Source organism: Triticum urartu, unplaced genomic scaffold, assembly GCF_056163025.1.
Source record: "Triticum urartu cultivar PI428250 unplaced genomic scaffold, HENAU_Tu73 scaffold2, whole genome shotgun sequence".
In the NCBI taxonomy this organism is placed as follows: Eukaryota; Viridiplantae; Streptophyta; class Magnoliopsida; order Poales; family Poaceae; genus Triticum; species Triticum urartu.
The window spans coordinates 12,310,528-12,326,200 of record NW_028260368.1 but is presented as its reverse complement, the minus strand read 5'-3'; the positions used below and the strand labels follow the sequence as shown (position 1 = coordinate 12,326,200).

At 35.1% G+C, this 15,673-nt stretch overlaps 5 non-coding genes across 5 annotated transcripts; 3 read left to right on the top strand and 2 right to left on the bottom strand.

The window, feature by feature from the left end:
* Nucleotides 1-4,482: 4,482 nt before the first annotated feature.
* TRNAY-GUA (transfer RNA tyrosine (anticodon GUA)) lies at nucleotides 4,483-4,564 on the bottom strand. Its single transcript has one exon. It is a non-coding gene; the product is annotated as a tRNA-Tyr (tRNA).
* Nucleotides 4,565-7,096: 2,532 nt separating this feature from the next.
* Nucleotides 7,097-7,170, top strand: TRNAM-CAU (transfer RNA methionine (anticodon CAU)). The gene has a single exon. It is a non-coding gene; the product is annotated as a tRNA-Met (tRNA).
* A 450-nt stretch (nucleotides 7,171-7,620) lies between these two features.
* On the bottom strand, nucleotides 7,621-7,691 carry TRNAG-GCC (transfer RNA glycine (anticodon GCC)). The gene has a single exon. It is a non-coding gene; the product is annotated as a tRNA-Gly (tRNA).
* Nucleotides 7,692-8,514: 823 nt separating this feature from the next.
* Nucleotides 8,515-8,602, top strand: TRNAS-UGA (transfer RNA serine (anticodon UGA)). The gene has a single exon. It is a non-coding gene; the product is annotated as a tRNA-Ser (tRNA).
* Nucleotides 8,603-12,228: 3,626 nt separating this feature from the next.
* On the top strand, nucleotides 12,229-12,316 carry TRNAS-GCU (transfer RNA serine (anticodon GCU)). Its single transcript has one exon. It is a non-coding gene; the product is annotated as a tRNA-Ser (tRNA).
* Nucleotides 12,317-15,673: the final 3,357 nt, after the last annotated feature.

Below are 15,673 nucleotides of genomic sequence, written 5' to 3'. Positions count from 1 at the left end.
ATAATTCGGAAGAATAGGTGAGTGATTCATACACAGCATCTCTTTCTTTTATCGAGGGTTCTAGCAGTTGATATCCTTTCGCAAATAATTGAAATGCAATTTCGTGATCTGGATCTTTAATTGTTGGAAACTTGTCAAGTTCTTCTGCAAGGCTTGATTAATGAACCTACAAAATCCCTCGAATTGATCTGACTAAATCCGGGTATTGTGGACATTCCCTCGTTTCCATTCCGGAGCATCTTAATCTAAGTTTCCTGTTTATCAAAGAAAAATTCCATTATCAGCTACTCTTCATCAATCCCTATGGATCGATCTAGCAATCATGGAATCTATATTCTGTTTACTGAATCACATGAAATTCTAGGGAACTCCACATACGTATTTCATATATGTATTTCATACATATGAATAGAGACCATTTGGACGAAAGTTCGAGTTTGCCAGGGTACAAATGAAATGAAAATGAATTGATAAAACATTCCTACAAAAAAAATTCTGCCACTTATACTTTATGTTATGATATTCTAATCAGATTGGATGGCAAAGATTTCTCATTTTATCTCCTTTCTATGAATGTAATAAAGCCGTAATATAATATACTAGAAAGTTTGACTTTACTTCGATTTAGAATAGCGTGCTTACTTTAATTTCTCAAAATAATTTGAGGGTTCTTTTTTATTTCGGATCGGAGTAGTATAATTGCTAGAAATTCAGTATTTCATTGTGGAATTCTAAAATAAAGTAAGTCCCTTTTTTAAGTACATGCCAATCTAGTTATCCACCTCTCCCCATATCCATGCTTTTCTTTTATCGTAATTTCACTTGGGTACGCCAAGATAGTCAGGTTATACTCTATATCAGAGCAAATTTCCTTTTTTTATTCAAGATATTTAATTTAATACTTTGAAAAATTAAAGCATGATTCCCATTAGAGATATGTACATAAAGGGGATCTTTGGATAATAATGCTGTTCGGACCTAAAGTTTACCTATACACGGATTAAGCATAAAGCCATAATATTTTATTATGCCATTGAAGGGGGGGGAGATAATACCGATTTAAGAGTAGTTCACTACTGCATAAAAAAAAGAGAATTCTAGTTAACGGTTCCAATTTATTCTGAATTTTGCAGCCTGTGAATAGAAATCCACTTTTTCTTCTTTTTCATCTCAATAGAAAGAAATGGGAAGTTTTATTGTGTTAACAATGTATGTTTTAAGATAGAATCTATCGATGGAGAATAATAGAAACTGGATCAAAAAAAGCAGGAATAGATTTTTTGAAAAAGATTGGAAAAAAGTAAGTAGAATTATATTCAAAATAAAAGGGGCTTTTCGTAAGAAAACGTGGATGAATACTTGCTGTTTTCTAGATTTTTGATCGGATTTTTGGCGGCATGGCCAAGGGCGGTAAGGCAGGGACTGCAAATCCTTTATCCCCAGTTCAAATCTGGGTGCCGCCTGATCAATAAAATACTTAGGTTTTTTTTATATAGTGCTGATCGAATTCGATAAATTTTTACTTCGCATAAGTTCGGGCAAGAGAGTAACTGGGCCTGCCGATACTGGGGTTTAGAGAAACCATACCTAGTTCTATCCTCAAACTAGGGTTAGGGTTTGTTTTGACGGTAGTGGCCAAAATGGTTATCAATAGGGGTGAGGTAGTTGTTTCCTTATTCTTTTATTATATGAATTTGAATTGGTTCTTAATTGAGATTCGATTTGATAATTTTAAAATACGAGGATAAGATGTCAGAAATCTTGGTATCCAAAGAAAGGTCCCTAAGGGGCATTCTTTTTTTTTTTCAATCTAAGATTCAAGAAGGACTCACGAAAGAATATCAAGACTTACTAATTATTATACATTTTTTTATCGTACATCTTATGTTACCTACATACACTAAAGTAAGGACTACTTAATTCTAACGAGAATCAGATTAAATAGGTCGATCAAAAATCAATTTAGGAGTTGTATTATGGATAAAATCTCTTCATTCTTTCATAGAATGATACAAAGCAAGGCTGCAGGGTTTAGGTCAAAAATAAACATTAGGTAAGGTAGGTATCCAATAAATATTTATCTATCGATAATTTTATGGTATATTCGGGCGTCCTTTGCTTAAAAAAAAAAAAAAGAGTAACAAAAGGAATAAAAAAATCTTCCTATTCCCGCTTCTTCTATTCAGGACATCATTCCCGTACTCTTTCTTTTTTAAGGAAAAAAGGGCTATAGTATCTCGTATTTTTAATGCTCTCTAATTCTACCAGAATTCCTATAAGAATTTGTTAGGAGTAAATTCCTTGAACTGATTGATCCATGGCCTTAGGGCGGAATCCCTTTTTGACTCTGTACCCTAGATTCCACTATGATTATTGATCAATAGTAGAATAATCCCTTCATAGAAATAGGAGACATAATTTAGATGGATATAGTAAGTCTCGCTTGGGCTGCTTTAATGGTAGTCTTTACATTTTCTCTTTCACTAGTAGTATGGGGAAGGAGTGGGACTCTAGGGATACTACTAATTGATTAAGTAATCAAATTTGTTGTATCAATTCTTTTCTTTAATGGATCATTTTGCATTAATCATTTTGTCAAACGTTATTCTTTAATCTTTTTCTTTAGTTTTGTTTCACTCCTGTAAGAAACTCTTGTATTGTAAGTTGTAATGTAAGAAAGAGCCATTATACCAATTCAGAATTTCTACTAGAAATGACGAATGGTTAAAAAAAGTTCTATACATAAGAAAATTAGACTTTCTTCCACGGAACTATTCACGGCATATCACACATTTTCCATTTCCTTTTACTTTTTACTATAGTCTATTCTTCATATTATTTTTTCTTTCCTTCCATGGATTCTTTGGTCAAGAATTGTCTTAGATTTTTTTATTTTGACCTGATTGAATTAAGTGGATGCAATGAAAAAAGAAATTGAATAGACTACTTAACTATTTCAATCTACTAATCTATTCTATGTAGATTCAAAGATAATATAATAGAAAGAATTCCTAAAGTGTCGTAGAAAAAAACTATATGTAGTTCTTTCTACCACACTTTAAGATTCCAACCAGATCCTTTCATTTAAGACTTGGATTTTTTTTATTTAATCCCTTTTAATTTCTTCAATGATTAATTGGAATTCCAATTAATTATTTTGGCTGACTGTTTTTACATAAATAATAAGTAAAAAAGAAGTAGGAACTAGAATGAACAGTGCAGTAGCAATAAATGCGAGAATATTGACTTCCATAACCTCTTTATTTTTTATTTTCACAATAACTCGGGATGTAATCCCATGGAGAGGAAAAAGGGGTATCTTGTAAATTCAAGGGTAGGGCTTGCATTCTGATAATACTGAATCAATTCAATATTATGAATATCGGATCTATCAAATCAATTCATGGATGAGAGGTTATATTTCACGGATGAGAGTTATATAGTATAACATAGGAGATCCTCTATCCACACTAAGACCAAAATGGGTTTTTTGATTGGATTAGGAATTCCCTCTTTTTTAATCCTTTTCTACTTTTCTTTCTATATCTCTAACCACGAGCTTTCTTAATCTTATACTTTCTTAATCTTATACAATTTCCCTTCCTTTTTCTTATAGTTATACATACAATTATGTATGTATTATATGACCAACTTTCACTTTCTATGGGTCACATAGACATCCAAATAAGCAGTAGAAGTGAGATGGGGAAAAGAGGTCTGAAATAAAAAGGGCATACGATTTATGTATGGATTCCGGTAAAATACCGGTACTCTATTCCATAAGAGTGGAATAGGAAATTAAGATGAGGATGGTATCATCATAAAGAAAGATAGAGTAATATAATATCCTAATTCTACTAATCCACATATCGTATGTGTGTCTTTCTTTATCGATTGGGAGTAGTGAAAAAAAATTCCTATATGCCCTCCCTCCCTCTTTAATGAGAGATGCAAAATAAAAAAGTGAAGTAAGGGTGCCCTGTGGGTATTTGATCTTGCTCCCTGCCCCTTTTTTTCATGGAAAAAGGAAATATCAATTTCTCCATTCATTGAACCCTAGTTCGGGACTGACGGGCTCGAACCCGCAGCTTCCGCCTTGACAGGGCGGTGCTCTGACCAATTGAACTACAAATCCCCGCGGGGTGTATGGCATACCCATTCTAAATAGAACCATAAGAAGATTCGATTCGTCTTTCGTACTCTAAGAAATAGACGAATCATATACTACATACCCACATATTATATTATACGTGGGTATAGTGAGAGTGACATAACTAGTATGTCGTGATTTTTTATCACTAAAAATGGATAATAATCCAGCCTTCCAATAAGAAAAACTCTTTTGTTTGTAAGAAAGGAATGAGAGAGATATGGATTAGAAAAAAAGAATTTCCCTTTTTTCTTTATCTTTTATTCTATAGATCAGACATTTTATTTTATGGAAGAAAAACAAAAGGATTTAGTTCATTTAGATTTTTGGTTTGGGCCGAGCTGGATTTGAACCAGCGTAGACATTGTCAACGAATTTACAGTCCGTCCCCATTAACCACTCGGGCATCGACCCAGGAAGATTTATTCTAGGGTTTTTGCTAATCTATGATTAACCTCCTTTCATAATACTCCCTACCCCCAGGGGAAGTCGAATCCCCGCTGCCTCCTTGAAAGAGAGATGTCCTGAACCACTAGACGATAGGGCATCACTAGACGATAGGGCCATATACAACCGCTCGTGATTATACTATAATCATAGTATGAGCAGTTTTTTGGAATTGTCAATATACTCGAAAAGTATAAATAGATCCAAAGCAAAGAGTTTTTCCAACTTTTCTGTTATGTTTTCATCTAGGATTTTTTTTAGTTGATCGTTATAGATTAATTCTCCGTGCTTCATTTAGTGTTCATACCAAAAATGCATCCATCCCGCACTAAGTCATAAAATTCTCTAAAAATATAGAGAAAGTTTCAAAAACAAAGAAAAAAAGTGAATCAATTTAGTAGAAAAGTACTCTATCAGATTCGAACCAACGACTTACGTCTTAGCACGAGATTACTCTACCACTAATTTAAAAAGCCCTTTATCGGATTGAACCGATGACTTATGCCTTACCATGGCATTACTCTACCACTGAGTTAAAAGGGCTTTTTATTTAATTCAAAAATTAGCCACTTGGATTTCCCATTATGGGTCTACTGCATAATGTACATATTATATATATAATATATAGAGATAGAGAGAGAGACATTATGTAGAGATTGTATATGTATATATCGATATCTTGAGAGCTCAAAATAAAATTAATAAAAAAAAACATACCCTACATAACATATCCAACTCTTCTTGGTTCAGGTTTTCCGTTTCCGAAGACTAGTAAAATAGGCGGATTCTGGAACCCCAAGGATTCAACGGTATATGGATATGGAAAATATAAGATTTCCGATCCTAGCGGGAAAAGGCGGGGAACAGATACCCAATAGGATATAGGATCCTTGGGAGGAACTTTTGGTAATGGCCTTGATCCTCTATGCTATTTTTTATGTGTTCTTAGTTCTATTGAACTTTTTGCATTCTTTTAAACAAGAATCTAATAAACTAGAATTGAGTCAGTGGAAAAAAGGAGAGAGAGGAAAGTGTTAAATGGAGAGAGTCGACTAATCAGAGACTTTTAGGATCTTCTTTACATCAGGTAAAATCTGTCGGCCCTGTCCGTTTTTTTCTTTAAGTTACGACTCTTTGCTGCTTACTTCTATCAAGCCATAGGGAAAGTCTATGATGAATTTGGAAAACTCATCTCACTCTTACTCTATGGCTCGGACTTAATGGGGGAAGAAAACATCTTCCATAATTTCTTTTTTGTTCAATTCTGGACAAAAAAGAAAGGAAAAAAGGAATTTATAGGGACAGTGTTACCCCCTATATCCCCTAGTTTATATTGTAGGAATAATAAAACAATTTAGCAGTCTGACACACTTACGTCCTTGCAAAGTAAATAATTATTATTGTAGTCGTAACCGTAGAATAGGATCCTAATCAAAATAAATACATTTGGTTCAGGCGCTATTAGCATGGTAAGAAAAGATTTTTTTTACAGACCAGAGGGGCTATCTAAATCCTAAAGTAAAGGCGAGCGATCGAAGTAGAAGTACCAACGGCTCAGTGTCATGAACCTTCTCCATCTGATTCAATAAGGGGGAATTAGCCTTCTTGTCAAATGGCTATCCTTGACAAAGGGTACCATTTATACCATAATCTACAATGTAGCGGGTATAGTTTAGTGGTAAAAGTGTGATTCGTTCTATTAATAACTGAATTTGAAATGATATACTTAAGGCATCCTTAAGTTTTTTATTTTTATATTCCGATGAAAACTTTAGTTCTTATAAAGGATTAAATCCTTTTCCTCTCAATAGCATATTGAGGAAGAATATACATTCTGGCGATTTGTATCCAAAGACTAATTTAAATTGCATCCAAAATAAAAATAGGATTATGAGTACAGAGTCGCGAAGCATAATTTTGCATTGGATTAAGTATTCCAATTTGAAAATATGAGTAAAGGATCTATGGATGAAGATACAAAAAAGTTGATTTCCAATCGTAACTAAATCTTCTTAAAATAAGGAATAAGGAAGCCAAATAGCTAAAAAACGATAGTTTTGGTTTACTAGAACCATCCGCATATTGTTTCAGCTCGGTGGAAACCCAATTCTTTTCCTCAGGATCTCTTGAATGAAATTAGGGAACGAAGTAAGTAGATTAGATGAATTTAGATAGAATTTCTATCTCCTACTCTATAAGGATCATCTAGAAAGCGGAGAGCTTTGGTTCCATTCAAATAGAAAAGCTGACATAGATGTTAAGTGGTGAGAATATCCATAAAGGAGCCGAATGAAATCAAAATTTCATGTTCGGTTTTGAATTAGAGACGTTAAAAATAATCAACCAACGTCGACTATAACCCCTAGCCTTCCAAGCTAACGATGCGGGTTCGATTCCCGCTACCCGCTCCATTCTGTATAAAAGGAGTATTCTATTTGTCTAGACATGTTAGAGGCTTGTATTCAAGCCTTTTTTGTCCACCAGTTTCTGGTACTCCAGAGCGGAGTAGAGCAGTTTGGTAGCTCACGAGGCTCATAACCTTGAGGTCACGGGTTCGATTCCCGTCTCCGCACTTAGCAGTCTGTATAAAAGGACTATTCTATTTCTCTAGATATGTATGGTAGAGGGGCGTATCCAACCCTTTTTTATTCATTAGTTCCCGGCCCTAGAGGGCAAAATTGAGCAGTTTGCGAAGTCACTTGCCTTCAAAAAAAGAAGGCGCAAGGCCTCTCCCTACCCTGCAGAAAATAAAAATGAAACGAAAGGGACAGTCTACCTCTCCCTTCCTTTAAAAAAAGTTTGCCCGTTGTTTGTCTCAGTTAATACCCAATTTTGGAGCTCTGTTGGCGAGTTCTATTTCTGCCTCTGGAGCGCCCTCTTTTTTTGAGTGGGATGCAAAGGAAGGGTAAGATAGTAAGGGATACGGCACTAGACTAACACCTAATTAATACTTAATTTAATATAAGTAGTTAAACAGTTAACTAGACTAAACTTTTTATCATAGTACTTTGATAAATTAAGCGGGCGAGCGGCGGGAATCGAACCCGTATCTTCTCCTTGGCAAGGAGATATTTTACCATTGAACTACGCTCGCTACGGTATATATTTATAGCGTATATCCGCCTGGGTCGACCTTCTATGTCTGGGTCGACCGTTTCATTTCATTTTCTATTATATTAGAGTTTTCCTTTTTTTATTATCTGTCAATGAATATTCTAATGGGAATGGAATTTCATAATACTGAAAGAGAAGAGCTAGCAATTCGGAACGCAAATTGCGTTTTAATACGTCTCACTATTCTAATTTTTTAGAAGAAATGGCCTTTATTATTTCTTTTTTATGGGGTTAATAAATATTAACCAAATTTCATTTAAGAAATGAGAGAATTCAGAATAGCTACGAGAAAGACTAGTCCAATCCATAATGATGTACCGGAAAATACAACATTTTTATTATTTGACCAACCATCAGGAGAAGCAAATACAAGGGGTACACTAATTACTAAGACTGAGGAAGTCGCAATTAATGCAAAAACAGCTAATTGGAAAGCAATAGTCATATTTCTAATCCTCCAAGCTACCATCAAATAAAGTTGACTACATATTTGATCCCTCACTTAAACCAAAATTGTAAAAAAATACAAGAAGTAGGAGGGGTTTAATCATGAATCCATTGATTCTTCTCTTTAATTCAAATTTATTACTTAAACCGCTTTTTTATTTGGATATGGGGGTGAGAAGAGATTATTTACTCTTTATTTCACAAGCGGGTATAGCGGATCCTGTATCCGTGTATACAGTATACAGAGATATATCGAAAAGGAACTTGTATCTGATATCTTTCTAGAGGCTAATAAATCTTTTTATTTTTTATATGGCTATGTTCTATTTGTAGGAGTAAAATAAGGATTAGGCTGTGGAGAGATGGCTGAGTGGTTGATAGCTCCGGTCTTGAAAACCGGTATAGTTCTAGGAACTATCGAGGGTTCGAATCCCTCTCTCTCCTTTTGCTTATTGAATACGTTTGTTTCTTTCATTTTTATTTATTTTTTTTTTCTGTCCCTTATCTTTCTTTCATAAAAAGGAATGAATGGCTCGGCTAGATGGAATAACCGAGCCAGAACAGAAAAAAAGTAGAACAGGTATAAATAAGAAAATCTTAGTTAAGAGGGTTCATGTAAAGAACAGGTTCCAAATCACGATCGATTCCCTTTTCAAAACCTGCTGCAGCAGCTCGGGCTCTTCCTGCATGCCATAAATGGCCCACAAAAAAGAAGAATCCTAGAACAAAATGAGAAGTTGATAACCAACTTCTAGGAGAGACATAATTAACTGCATTGATCTCGGTAGCTACGCCACCCACGGAATTTAAAGAGCCTAAAGGAGCGTGGGTCATATATTCTGCTGAGCGTCGTTCTTGCCAAGGTTGTATGTCTTTTTTCAACCTACTCAAGTCCAAACCGTTGGGGCCCCTTAGAGGTTCTAACCATGGAGCACGAAGGTCCCAAAAACGCATAGTTTCCCCTCCAAAGATAACCTCCCCAGTTGGGGAACGCATTAGATATTTACCTAAACCTGTGGGTCCTTGAGCGGATCCCACATTAGCTCCAAGACGCTGGTCTCTAACTAGAAAAGTAAATGCTTGAGCTTGAGAAGCTTCTGGCCCGGTGGGTCCATAAAACTCACTCGGATAAGCTGTATTATTGAACCATACAAAACAACAAGCGATAAAACCAAAGACAGATAAAGCAGCTAAACTATAAGACAAGTAAGCTTCTCCAGACCATACAAATGCACGGCGAGCCCATGCGAAGGGTTTGGTTAAAATATGCCAAATTCCGCCAAATACACAAATAAAACCCAACCATACATGCCCACCAATTATATCTTCTAAATCATCTACACTAACAATCCACCCTTCTCCACCAAAAGGAGATTTTAGTAAATAACCAAATATAACACTGGGACTAAGGGTCAAATTGGTAATTTTTCTTACATCTCCCCCCCCAGGGGCCCAGGTATCATATACACCGCCAAAATAAAGAGCCTTGAGTACTAGAAGAAAAGCACCTAGACCTAACAAAATTAAGTGAATACCCAAAATTGTAGTCATTTTATTTCTATCTTTCCAGACATAACCAAAGAATGGAAAAGATTCCTCAAGAGTCTCGGGTCCCAGAAGCGCGTGATAAATGCCACCGAAGCCTAAGACTGCGGAGGAAATTAGGTGAAGACGCCAGATACAAAGTACGGAAAAGTATCTAGAACTTCCCCCCCTGGCCCTACTCCCCAACCTAGAGTAGCTAAGTGTGGAAGTAAAATCAACCCTTGTTCATACATGGGCTTTTCTGGTACGAAATGGGCCACTTCAAATAGGTTCATTGCTCCGGCCCAGAATACGATTAATCCGGCATGAGCTACATGAGCTCCAAGCAGTTTACCGGACAAATTGATAAGTCTGGCATTCCCAGCCCACCAAGCAAAGCCGGTGGTTTCTTGGTCACGACCAGCTAAAACGAAAGTTCCATTAAAGAGCGTTTCCACGTGGTAGAACCTCCTCAGGGAATATAAGATTTTCATGAGGCTGATCCTGAGCTGCCATCCACGCACGAATACCCTCGTTTAAAAGAATATTTTTGGTGTAGAAAGTCTCAAATTCAGGATCTTCCGCTGCACGGATTTCCTGGGAAACAAAGTCATAGGCACGTAAGTTCAGAGCCAAGCCAACTACGCCAATAGCACTCATCCATAAACCGGTGACGGGTACAAATAGCATAAAGAAATGTAACCAACGTTTATTGGAAAAAGCAACACCAAAGATTTGGGACCAAAAGCGGTTAGCAGTGACCATTGAATAAGTTTCTTCAGCTTGAGTTGGGTTAAAAGCACGGAAGGTATTTGCACCATCACCGTCCTCAAATAGAGTGTTTTCTACGGTCGCTCCATGAATAGCGCATAGCAGAGCCGCACCTAATACTCCGGCAACTCCCATCATATGAAATGGGTTCAACGTCCAATTATGAAATCCTTGGAAGAAAAGGATGAATCGAAATATCGCTGCTACGCCAAAACTCGGCGCAAAGAACCAACCAGATTGCCCCAGTGGATAAATAAGGAATACAGAAACAAAAACAGCAATTGGACCAGAGAATGAGATTGCATTATAAGGCCGCAATTGAACAGACCGAGCAAGTTCAAATTGGCGTAACATGAAACCTATTAGTGCAAAAGCCCCGTGGAGAGCTACAAAAGTCCATAGACCGCCTAATTGACACCAACGAGTAAAATCTCCTTGTGCTTCGGGCCCCCATAGTAGCAACAAAGAGTGTGCTAAACTATTGGCAGGGGTAGAAACTGCTGCGGTTAAGAAATTACAACCTTCCAAATAGGAACTAGCCAATCCATGGGTATACCAAGAAGTTACAAAAGTTGTCCCTGTAAACCAACCCCCTAAAGCGAAATAAGCACAAGGAAAGAGCAATAGGCCAGACCATCCTACAAAAACGAAACGGTCCCTTCGTAACCAGTCATCCATAGTATCAAATAGATCATTTTCTTCTTTAGGAATTCTACCAAGGGCTATAGTCATAGTGATCCTCCTATTCAATTACTTCAACCATTTCCGAGCACCTCATATCACTTTCCAAGGCATATGATAGTTTTATTATCTGTGGACGATTTCTTTCTCGTTCAATGCCCTTTTTCAATGGTCTCGAAGAGAGAAATTTCCCATTTTTATCTATGGAGTCACAGTCACAACCGAGGTCGTGGTAAATCCATGAATTTGATTCGATTTGTTTTTCTTATACTATTTATTTGTTTTTCTTATACTATAGAAATAGAAATAAATTGTTTTTCTTATACTATAGAAAGAAATAAACCTTTGAATTCAGCATTATTCCAAGACTCCTATTTCAAAGTCTATCTTTTAAGGGAAAAATGCAAATAAAAGTAACCCTTCTTTTCCCATTCCCTCTCTATTGCATGGGTGGAAGAACTAAAATAATAGAGGATTCTGAAAAAAAAAAATGGACCTTCGAAATCCAATTTTATGTGTAGCGCAAAGGAGTTGCGATTTCTTCTTATTCCTATAGAACATCTAGTAACAAGAATATGAAATCGTAAATAGCGAAAAATTCTTGTCTTGCGCGGTCTAAGTCTAAGGAAATAAAAAAAATTCGCTTATACAATTTCATCTACATCGAATTTATATATCAGAATAGCGGATAGAGGCATCATTAAAGGAGTCAGGTCTACTTACTTTATGCTTCTTTCCAATTTTATGGTGGATTTGATAAGAACCCTTTTTGCTTTCTTGATAAATAATCGACAAAAAAAGCGTTTTTTTTATATAACCTGCTTGTTTTATTATAATTATAACAAGTCCTATATGGAAATGCCCGCTAAAGAGAAAATCTATTTGATTGTCTCTCGGCCAATATCGATTTTTAGAAAGAAAAAACAAGAATTTTCTTCTTTTTTTATTAACATTAAGAAAAAAGAATATAATTAAAATGGAATTGGCAATATAATTTTTATAGACTTTTGAAAGAAAAAAAAGGGGTTTTTTGCAACCGTTATTTCTTATTTCTTGCCTATATCATATCACGGAAACCTTTCGCTTTGGAACGTGGAGAGATGGCTGAGTGGACTAAAGCGGCGGATTGCTAATCCGTTGTACAATTTTTTTGTACCGAGGGTTCGAATCCCTCTCTTTCCGCTCCCTTGGATCATTTGGGACTTTCGAATTGGAAAGAATTCTGACCCCCGGATTTTCTCATAGATAAATGTACGAAACAAATCCAATAAGAAAAAAAAAAACTGAATTTTTACTCCTCGCGTCCAGGATTCCGTCCTGGGTCATTAGATAAGAATCCAAAGATAAAGAGTGAAACAAAGAATATCACTACTGTATAAACAAAAAGTTTGAGAGTAAGCATTACATAATCTCCAAGATTTTTTTTTAAGGAATAGATTACCAGTTTTTCCTTACCACACGGATCCACTAGGATGGTTTTTTTTTATACCTAAAAATGCAAAAAAGAATTCTTGAAAAAAATTGCAAGAATTCTTTTATAATAAGCACTCTTATCAATAGCAAAAATAGGGTTAGGTGGTTAGGTATTGTGTAGGTACCTTTAGGTACCTGCTCAACCTAGGTGCAGGGGAGTAGAAAGGCTGATCCAAATTTATTGCTGTAGCTACCCATTCAATGTAGAAGAATTTAAATTTTAGAATCGAAGGTTCATAATATAAAAATATAAAACTTCTCGGCTTTTACCCATTTTAAAATTTTTTTGGAATGAACACATCATTCAATTTGGCATACAGAGTACTAAAGATTTCATCGAAAACTTACAGCAGCTTGCCAAACAAAGGCTAATAGAAAAAAGAATAGAGGTATAACAGGCATAATATCCACGATTGGATTGAAAATAGCATAAGCTTCGGGTAATTTGGCAAAGAAAAAACTAGTAGGATAAAGAACAGAATTAAAACAGATACAGGTTAAACTAAGTATATTAGGCATAACAAGCATTTCATTCTTGTAGAGTAATATAATTGGATTTTTCTTGAGTTATTTTTTTAAGGGAAAGAAGGAAAAGGCAGATTCAAAATCTTTTTTCTTCGGACTTTCCCAAACACAAAATACCTCCTTGTATTCGCACTCTCAAATGAGAGTGGAATAAATTCGACTTTCATATAATATCTTAATAGAATTCCATGTAATGATCAATGCATTTTTTTGATTCTATATTATCCGCATGTGTAGAATACTAGCAAGAGAATATCCCTCCTTTTTTATGTAATTGAAATGGTATTGACGAATAACAAATAAACATACTAGTGTTTATTAGTGTCGCATAAAACCCGAAATGGGGCGTGGCCAAGTGGTAAGGCAGCGGGTTTTGGTCCCGTTACTCGGAGGTTCGAATCCTTCCGTCCCAGATTGTTTCTGATGAAACAAACGGTGAAATCATATAGTATTCCGTACGAGACAAAAGTTTATTAAAGAGAATAATGATATCTTATTCTTTCTCAGAAAACATAATAAAGTCTTAAGTCCAGTCAAATTGACTATCTTTATTTTCATGAAAAAATGGGATCTATCAAGCACATTCAGGATATGCCTCTACTATAAAATCACTTAGTCATATTTTTTTCTTCCTTTTGGTATTCGAGTTGAAGAAGTACGAGAATTCTATAACTACCAAAAACTTTCAATCTTTTCATTGGAATAGTTTATTTAGTTATTATAGTTAATTGTTTTTGGTACTGAAAAAATATATTACTACTAGAATTCTAATTCTAGTAATTAAATTAATTAAACTTTTTTGGAGGTTGATAGTTTATTTATTGAGGAAGAGTCAATCCTTCTTTTCTCACTTCAAGATTGATCATCTCGAGCCATCCGTTGAGGGTGGAAATTTAAGAATAAATAAGTTTTAAGCAAACTTGTTTAGTCGTCTTTTTCAAACTATGTTTCATTCATATGATAGAATTTTAATATGGGTTTAAATAAATTGGATCTTGGCGGAGGCTTCCCGGATAAATACTTACTTTCTTTTATCCATATTGCTCCATAGATAGCAAGTTTTAATTAGTATAAAAAAACTAAACCAATGACTATTCATGATTCCATCCATATTGGATCAATTCTCTATACCACTTTGCAATGAAAAGAGGAATGTTTGTTATGGTAAAACTTCGTTTAAAACGATGTGGTAGAAAGCAACGTGCGACTTGAAGGACATGATCGATTGTGGATTTTGCTATCCATCATTTTCCATAGTAATGAAAATGCTCTTGGCTCGACATAGCCTGTTCTATTCGTTCCGAACCAAATTTGCGCTGGGTTTAAGTAACATAGTACACGATGGAGCTCGAGAGGACAGAATTTTTTTTATCAAGGGAAAGAATCTAGGGTTAGTGAAAACTAATAAATTAGGCCAACTTTGTCAGTCTATCCTTAATATAGAAATAAATCGAAAGGTTAAAATAAGAAGAAAGTCCAATAAAAGTATATCAGAATCAATCCCTCTTATTAGATTTCTATAGAAGAGATAAATGCTTTATCGAAGGAAATAAGAAAAAAGGGTATGTTGCTACTCTTTTGAAAGAAAAAAATAGGAATTCCCGAAGTAATGTCTAAACCCAAGGATTTCACAAATCAAAGATAAAGGATTCCAGAACAAGTAAACACAATTTTCAATTGTCTCAACAACAGAGTTGGATTAGAATAAGGAATAAAAGTCAATTCGTTCGAAATGAGACAAAGAAAAGAGTTTAAAGACGACTCAAAAATTTTGGAAGGATTTTGCCTTCGAAGTTTGTCAGGCAAAATTAGCCCACTTGAGTCATGAGTATAAATGAAATTTGTTTTTTCTGTAAGGAAATTAATGCACGTCATAGTCTAATTTCTATTATTATCGACAGAAATTCGAATCATTTTCTCGAGCCGTATGAGGAGAAAACCTCATATACGTTTCTAGGGGGGGGCGTTGTTTATCTACATCTATCCCAATAAGCTGTCTATCGAATCGTTGCAATTGATGTTCGATCTCGAAGAGAAGGAAGAGATCTTCAAAAAGTAGGTTTTTATGATCCGATAAAGAATCAAACTTGTTTAAATGTTCCAGCTATTCTCTATTTCCTTGAAAAGGGTGCTCAACCAACAAGAACTGTTTATGATATTTTAAGGAAGGCAGAATTCTTTAAAGAAAAAGAAAGAACTTTGAGTTAATTGAAGAACTAAATGAATCAAAAAATAGGATAGGAGAAGATTATTAGTATTCCTAGTTGTCTAATTATTTAGACACAATTTACCTCTTTTTTAATCCTATTTGGATTTATATTATATCGTGCCAATCCAACATAAGCCCCTATTTTATTTACTTTTTCTATCTAATTTGTTTTCTTACCATTGTATTTCCATTGACAAAGGTCTATTGAACAAATAGAATTTGTAGATAGATGGGTCTCTTTATCCTCACTCCATATTCAATTTTTCCGCCTACACTTCGCTCAAATGATAAGGGTGTTCCTCTTGCATGTATTCTCATACAATATAATATAT